The 8,013-nt window shown below is 41.7% G+C and overlaps 1 non-coding gene across 1 annotated transcript; it reads left to right on the forward strand.

Moving 5' to 3' along the window:
• The first annotated feature begins 7,002 nt into the window (after window positions 1-7,002).
• LOC112396063 (U6 spliceosomal RNA) lies at window positions 7,003-7,109 on the forward strand. The gene has a single exon (XR_003002492.1). It is a non-coding gene; the product is annotated as a U6 spliceosomal RNA (small nuclear RNA).
• The last annotated feature ends 904 nt before the right edge of the window (window positions 7,110-8,013 follow it).

Raw genomic sequence — 8,013 nt, forward strand, 5'->3', positions numbered from 1 at the left:
GTAGTAGGAGAATGGAGAATTAGAGGAAGCAGCATTGTCAAGCCTTTAAAATATATATATGCACACACAAGAGTGAATGTAACCTATATATGGGTACTAAAATGTGTAAATAAAATGGTCATCCATGTACCTAGCACCCAGTTTAAGAAACGTCAAGTGTCTTTTATAATGAGCATTTTTCAAGGCCCTAAGTAAAAACTAAGTGGCTAGGGCATAGTTAGCAATACATTTAGTATCAAGATCTTTCAGAAGAAATGACCTCCAAGACACAGGTGGAAAAGCTAATACAGGAAAAGAGAAAATATTTGCAATTCATATATATAAGGGTCTACTATCCAGAATATGTAAAGAACTCAACTACAAGAAGACAAACAACCCAATTTAAAAATGAGTAAAGGGGCTTCCCCGGTGGTGCAGTGGTTAAGAATCCACCTGCCAAAGCAGGAGACATGGGATCCAGCCCTGGTCCAGGAAGATCCCACATGCCGCGGAGCAACTAAGCCCATGCGCCACAACTACTGAGCCTGTGCTCTAGAGCCTACACGCCACAACTACTGAGCCCACGTGCCACAACTACTGAAGCCCGCGAGCCTAGAGCCCGTGCTCTGCAACAAGAGAAGCCACCGCAATGAGAAGCCCGTGCGCCATAACGAAGAGTAGCCCTCGCTCACCGCAACTAGAGAAAAGCCCACGCGCAGCAACGGAGACCCAACGCAGCCAAAAATAAATAAATAAATAAACAAATATGAGTAAAGAACTTGACCAGACATTTCTCTGAAGAAGATATGCTAATAGCTGTTAATAAGCACATGAAATGATGCTCAACATAATTAATCACCAGGGAAATGCAAATCAAAACCTCAGTGAGATAGCACTCACACCCACTAGGAGGACTATAATCAAAAAAGTCGAAAATAACAGGTGTTGTAGAGGATGTGGAGAAAGTGGAACCCTCACACATTGCTGGTAGAAATGTAAAATGGTATAGCTGCTGTGAAAATGTTTAGTTGTTCCTCAGTAACATAGAATTACCATATGACCCAGCAATTCTACTCCTAGGTATATACCCAAAAGAATTGAAAACAGATGTTCAAACAAAAACTTGTACATGAATGTTCACAGCTGCACTATTCATAAAAAACAAATGATGGAAGCAACCGAAATGTCCATCAATAGAGGAGTGGATAAACAGAATGTGATATATACACACAACAGGCTATTAGCCATAAAAAGGAATTAAGTACCAATACATGCTACAAAGTGGATGAATCTCAAAAACACTATGCTAAGTAAAAGGAGCCTGACACAAAAGGTCACATATTATATAATTCCATTTATATGAACTGTCCAGAATAGGTAAATCCATAGAGAAAGAAAGCAGATTGGAGATTGTCAATGGCTGGGGAAACGGGAAAAATAGGGCAGGAATGCCTCATGGATATGGGGTTTTCTTTTGTGTGATGAACATGTTTTAGAACAAGATACAGGTGGTGGTTGCATGACACTGTGAATGTACTAAATGCCATTGAATTGCACTTTTTTTTTTTTTTTAGTTTAGTTTTGGCTGCGTTGGGTCTTCATTGCTGTGCATGGGCGTTCTCTAGTTGCTGAGAGCGGGGGCTACTCTTCGATGCGGTTCGCGGGCTTCTCATTGCGATGGCTTCTCTTGTTGCAGAGCACAGGCTCTAGGCGCGTGGGCTTCAGTAGTTGCAGCACGCAGGCTCAGTAGTTGTGCCCCGTGGGCTCTAGAGTGCAGGCTCAGTAGTTGTGGCGCACGGGCTTAGTTGCTTTGCGGCATGTGGGATCTTCCCGGACCAGGGCTCGAACCCATGTCCCCTGCATTGGCAGGCGGATTCTTAACCACTGTGCCACCAGGGAAGTCCCAAATTGCACGGGTTTTTTTTTTGTTGTTTATTTAAGACCCATTTATTCTCTAGTTCTGCCCACACGGAGACACCCTCCTTGAAAAGGCGTTAAATCCTTCCGTTCACTGCAATACCTTGTGCTGAAAACACGTGTTCCAAGGTTTCAACTACGAGATCCACATTCTTAAAGCACTGATTCTTAAACCTCATCTAGATTTCTCCCCTTGGATAGGGGGAGATGACCCAAACACACCGAAGAACAGCTCAGGACTGTGGGCTCTGCTCGCCCAGAAGACTTTGCAGCTCCCCTGACCACTCGGCTGGAGCCAGGATTAAGGCCCTGAGACGAGGGGCACCTGCTGGGCTGCTGCCACCGCCACCGGCCCCCAACTCCTGTCCTCTTCACTAGGCTGGCTGTTACCTCTAGTTTCCCTGGAGTTTGGGGATTCCAGATGGTCTCTGCTCCCACTTCTGTATCACGCCTGCTGCCTCAGCACTGCTGATCCACACAAAAGTTATTTGATAAGCCTGCAGGTTCTTTTTCATCAGAGGACATTCCCAAGGCCATGACTTCCCCCGGCTCCCCACTGCCCTTGCCCGCAGACTGGACGTGTGTGGCCACCGTGCTGAGTCAGGCACAACCCCCTGGCTCCACCCCGGCGCACTCTCCTGGAGAAGTGAGGACTGTGCCCTGGGTTCATCAGCAGGATCTGTCTTGAAGCCAGTCCTAGAGTGACAAGAGCCACACCTGCAGGTCTATTCCACTGACCAGCCGCACAGGACCGAGCTGGGCCCACGGACCTTGGTCTGGATTGTGTTGGCTGGTCATTCTTGCCTAGGTTCACAGGCCAACAGCCGCCGTCCTTCCTCTCCTGCTCATCACTGCACCAGTGGCTCACTCCTACCTGCTGCTGTCACACGCCTGGCAACCTCGTGTTCCGGGGCCAGCCAAGAACTGAGACCCCAGTAGGCCCCTAGTTCCCAGTAGGCAAAGTCCCCATTAGACTACTGCTGCCTAGCCGTGTTCTCGAGGCTTCAGAGCCGGGAAAGTGCGGAGAGCATAGCAAGCCGCGGCGCCCCCATCCCCGGACCTGTGATGCACCGCGGAGGCGCCGGAACCTCGTCGCACCGCACCCCCCGCCCCAACACAAGCGACATCTGCGCCCACCTGTCATCCTTCCCCGCCGCCTGGAAAAAGCTAAAATTGCACGTTTTCAAATGGCTTTATTTTATGTGAATTTCACCCCAATAAAAAAATTTAATGTAGGAGATATCTAGACATAAGTATAGCTGTACGATGATAAAGATGAGGGTAGCTAAGAGAATCTAATCTCAATCGTTTGTCTTTTCAACCTTTTTCCTCTATGCCTAGAGAATTTAACCTTGCAATTTTCTTCCTGCTGTCAAACCTCCCCTAACTTGTTAACTTATTTTTTTCAAGCAACCACTCTATTTCTTCCTCTGTGAAATCATACTCTTTTAAAAATAGTTTCTTCAAATTGTTTATTTTGTTCAACTCCTTTCTCTCCCACGGTCAATAGAAGGTTTTATGAACCATAATAGCCCATACAACCCTTCTATTTTATCAGTGCAGACTTCAAAATTGACACATTTATATTTTGTAACTTTGTCTACAGTAATATGTATTGCATAATAAACAATGATAGTGGTTCTTCTTAGTGATTATATGTCCCACTTTCAACAATAAAACTTTCCAACTTATCTGATAAGTAGTATCATATCCTATCTTACAAAGAAAAAAAAAATCTTCTTTCAAGGTGTAGCATATCCTTTCTGTGGTCCTTAAGGGTCTGACATCAAAATCTTTTGATACCATATTACATTACTACAACTCAGGCATAAATAATATATCCTGGTACAGTCCTATAAATCAGATGAAATCATTATGATGAGAAGGCATATTCTTAATCTCTGCTGTAAAATATTAATTAATATTAATTAATATTAAAATATAAAAATCTATTGGTATACTTGGATTCTTACATTTCTGAGAAATTTGACTTTCACAGAAGTTCTCAAAACACATGTAATTAGGGTTTCCCTGGTGGCACAGTGGTTAAGAATCTGCCTGCTACTGCAGGAATACGGGTTTGAGCCTGGTCTGGGAAGATCCCACATGCTGTGGAGCAACTAAGCCCATGCGCCACAACTACTGAGCCTGCACTCTAGAGCCCACGAGCCACAACTACTGAGCCCACGTGCCACAATTACTGAAACCTGCGCACCTAGAGCCCGTGCTCTGCAATATGAGAAGCCATTGCAATGAGAAGCCTGCGCACTGCAACGAAGAGTAGCCCCCGCTTGCCGCAGCTAGAGAAAAGCTCGTGCGCAGCAACGAAGACACAACGCAGCCAAACATAAAATAAATAATATTTTTTTTAAAAAAAGAATTTCCTTCCTTAAAAAAAAAAAACACGTAATTAGTCATATTCTATGTGTATGACCCAATTCTCGTTATTGAAGAGTGAAGAATGGTACCATTATCCCATACTATTATTTTGCTACAATTGTACTCAAGGAGAGTACGAAGGCCTCCAAAAAAGACCTCAAAGCTCCTCTTTCTTTAATCAACTTTTTTCTTGTTACACTGGATTTCCAAATGGCATTCGAAAGCTTAACCTTCTATCCTGTTAAATCCCCATCAGCAACGCCCACACACACTTGTCCTCACTTAGCTGCGCATTAGCAGCAACATTTAGGGAGCTTTTTTTTAAATGCTGATGTCTGGGCCATACCCAAGACAAATTCAGTCAATATCTCTGGAGGAGGAGCCTTTACACTAGTATTAAAAGCCACTCAAGTCATTCTAATTTATAGCCAAGGTTGGAAAATGCTGCCTTATACCTATAACCTATCTCTCTCCTTCCCTGAACAAGTGAGCTGCTTTAAAAAGATGTTTACACATTGTGCACCTCCAGATGTGATACCCAGAGAAGGATACAGTGTGGCCGAGGATGTACAACCTCAGTCTAATCACACAAAATCATCAGATGAACTTGAAATGAGGAAAATTCTATTTTAAAAAATGAAATGGGGGGTACTCTATTCTTCAAAAAAAGGCAGTATCATAGAAGGCAAATAAAAGCTGTGGACAGGCTTGAGATTAAATAAAATTAAAACAATATGACAAGTACATGCAATACCTGCCCCTAAACTGGGTTTTGTATTAGGTAGAGAAAAGGAAAACATTCTATGAAGGACTTTATTAGATCATCTGACACAATTGTCATAAGCAACGAAGAGTAGCCCCCGCTTGCTGCAGCTAGAGAAAAGCTCTATTTTTTTTCCATAAATTTATTTATTTATTTAATTTATTTTTGGCTGCGTTGGGTCTTTGTTGTTGCCCACGGGCTTTCTCTAGTTGCAGCAAGCAGGGGCTGCTCTTTGTTGTGGTGCACAGGTTCTAGGCGCACGGGCTCAGTAGTTGTGGCTTGCAGGCTCTAGAGCGCAGGCTTAGGCTCAGTAGTTGTGGTGCATGGACTTAGTTGCTCCGCGGCATGTGGGATCTTCCCGGGCCAGGGATTGAACCCATGTCCCTTGTATTGGCAGGCGGATTCTTAACCACTTCGCCACCAGGGAAGTCGCTGCACAGTGTATTAAGTAAAGGTGTCAATGTAAAAATTGATATTTATAATTAACAATTGCTATATTCTGTAAGAAAATATTTCTGCTCTTAGGAACTGTACACTAGAGTATTTGGGATAAAAGGCCATGATATACGTAATTTACCCTCAAATGATTTAGAAAAAAAAATTATGCATGCACACACACACAGAACAAGGGATAAAGTAAATGGGATAAAATGTTAACAGTGGATAAACAACAAGGTCCTATTGCATAGCACAGGGAACATATTCAGTATCCTGTGATAAACCATAATGGAAAAGAATGTGAAAAAAGAATAAATATATGGACAACCAAGTCACTTTGCTTAACACAACATTGTAAACTATACTTCAGTAAAATTTTCTAAAATGTTAACAGTAGGCAAATCTGGGAAAGATATGTGTTCTTTGTACTATTTTATGTTTATTGCTTTTTGTAAGTTTATTTCCAAAAAATACCGTTTTAAAGATTTCTCTATTTTCTCACTCGTCACCTGCCCTCCCCCCGCCCCAATTTACTCCATTCTAGCTTCTGTCCACAATTCTTTACCCTCATCAATGACTTCCCTGTCCCTAATTTAAGGAAAAAATGTCAGTCTCTATCTTGCTTGATCTTTCAACAGCATTCATTCTGTTAATCACTCCCTCCATTTTGAAACACTCTTTCACCTGGCTTTCAGCCTTTTAAAAGAAACACTCTTTTTCCTCAGTTTTTCTTATTCTATTGTTGCCATACTCTCTTAGTTTTCCTCCTACCTCTTTGGCCACTACTTCTCAGTCTCCTCAAGGGAAGAGAGAATTCTTCCTTTTTAGCTGAAATTTCCTAATGGAATAGTTCTGAACCCTCTTTTCTTCTTATTCAACCCCCTTTACCCTCGGCAATCTCATGATTTAGATGATCATCTATAAACTGAGGACTCTCGAATTTGTTATCTACAGCTCCAACATTATAATCCAAATGCCTTCTTGATACTTACATGTAGATATTTTTAGACATCATAAACATAACATGACTGAGTCTTTCCTAGCTTTCTTCCAGCATTCTCCATCTTTATACATACCACCACCCTCCACTCAGTTTCTCCAGGTCCTATATGCCAACTGTGTACCCAATATATCTGCTTGGTAGTCTCAAAGTCACCTTGATCCCAGTATGTCCAAGTCTAAACTCATAATTGCCTTCTCCAAATCTGCTCCTATTATAATATTCCATATCTCACCAAATGACAGTACTTTAGTTCACACACCTAAAACCCAAGAGTCATCCTTGATACCTCCCTCTTTCTTACTCCTTATCCAGGTGTAGTGGGTTGAATTGTGTCCCCCCAAAAGATATATACAAGTCCTAACCGCAAGTACCTGTGAATGTGACTTTATTTAGAAAAGGGTCTTTGTAGATATAATTAAGATAAGGCTCCCCAAATGAGATAATCCTGGATTAGACATACTCCCTCTCCTAACAGAGCTAATAAATAGGTGTGATGGATGTCATTATAAAAGAAAAAAGAGGAGTGCTCACTTCGGCAGCACATATACTAAAATTGGAATGATACAGAGCAGATCAGCATGGCCCCTGTGCAAGGATGACATGCAAATTCATGAAGTGTTCCATATTTTGGGGAGGGATAAATAAGGAGTTCAGGTTTAACATATACAAACTACTATATACAAAATAGATAATCAACAAGGACCTACTGTATAGTGCAAGGAACTCTACTTAATATTCTGTAATAACCTACATGGGAAAAGAATCTGAAAAAGAATGAATATATGTATATGTATAACTGAATCACTTAGCTGTACACGTGAAACTAATACAACATTGTAAACCAACTGTACTCCAATATAAAATAAAAATTAAATTAAAAAAATCAAATAGTGGGGGAAAAAAAGAAAGAAGTGTCTCCACATGGAGACACTGGGAAGAAGGCCATGTGAAGATGGAGGAGGAGATTGGAGTGAGGCATCTATAAGCCAAAGGAACCCAAAGGATTGCTGATGGTGCCATCAATTAGGAGAGAGGCATGAAGTGAATTCTCTTGCAGAGGCTTCAGAAGAAACCAACTCTGCCAACATCTTGATTTCAGACTTCTGGTCTCCAGAATTGTGAGAGAATAAATTTATATTGTTTTAAACGACCAAATCTGTGGCCGTTTGTTATCACAGCCTTAGAAGGCTAATGTACCAACTAGTCACTAAAGTCTGTTTGTTTTACCCTCCTAAATATCTTTTTTTTAATTATATAATACAATGTTATCCACTGTAGCTCACCATGTTTTACATCAGAGCTTCTGAAATTAGACAGCTGAGAGACCCTTACAAACTTTCAGCTATAAGATGGATAAGGTCTAAGGATATAATGTAAATATCCTCTAAATGTACTCACTTTACACTCTGTCTACCCACCCAGACTAAGTTACTATCATCTCTTTCCTGGGTGACAGAATTACCCTCCAACTGGTCTCTCCACATTCACTTGGGGCCACATTCAAACATTTTCCCATGCTGCAACCAAAGTACTT

Source organism: Neophocaena asiaeorientalis, unplaced genomic scaffold, assembly GCF_003031525.2.
Source record: "Neophocaena asiaeorientalis asiaeorientalis breed wild unplaced genomic scaffold, Neophocaena_asiaeorientalis_V1.1 scaffold597, whole genome shotgun sequence".
In the NCBI taxonomy this organism is placed as follows: Eukaryota; Metazoa; Chordata; class Mammalia; order Artiodactyla; family Phocoenidae; genus Neophocaena; species Neophocaena asiaeorientalis.